The sequence below is a fragment of the Petaurus breviceps genome, unplaced genomic scaffold (assembly GCF_028583685.1).
Source record: "Petaurus breviceps papuanus isolate PSGF00001 unplaced genomic scaffold, PetGlider_PUasm1.0 428, whole genome shotgun sequence".
In the NCBI taxonomy this organism is placed as follows: Eukaryota; Metazoa; Chordata; class Mammalia; order Diprotodontia; family Petauridae; genus Petaurus; species Petaurus breviceps.
Genome location: NW_027186331.1, coordinates 538,093 through 538,694, shown reverse-complemented (window position 1 = coordinate 538,694; position 602 = coordinate 538,093).

Below are 602 nucleotides of genomic sequence, written 5' to 3'. Positions count from 1 at the left end.
GTTCTGAGACTGGGGGGGGGGGTAGTGTGATGTTACCGACTGGTTTTACAAATTGCAGTTACAATGTTACAATACAAATTGCATTTACAATTGTACAAACTGGTTTTACAAATTGCTGCCACAGACTGATGTTGCAAATTGGCTTTCCAAATTGCTGTTACAGATCTAGATCCCAAGCACCCCATCACACCAGGCAGTCAATCCACAAACATTTATTAAGCGCCCACTATGTGCCAGGTACTGCACTGGGCGCTGGGGATGCAAAAAGAGACAAAAACAGCCCCGGCCCTCAAGGAGCTTACAACCTAATGGGGGAGACAAGAACGTACAAACTACACGCAGGATAAAGGGTGGGACGTCAAGCGGGCGGTCTCAACCTCAGCCTTACAGAGATGGGGAAACTGAGGCCCAGGGGCTTTACACACTGGGCAGGGCTCTAGCTGACTCCCCCGCCTGCTTACGGACACGCATCCTCGACCTTGCTGCTGCCCCTCAGCGGTGGACAACGCACAATATGCAAGGGGAGGGAGCGCACGGATCTTCCGCGGGTGCACAGCACGTGGTCAGTCCGCTAGGCTAGGCATTGGGGCGGGGGCAGTGAA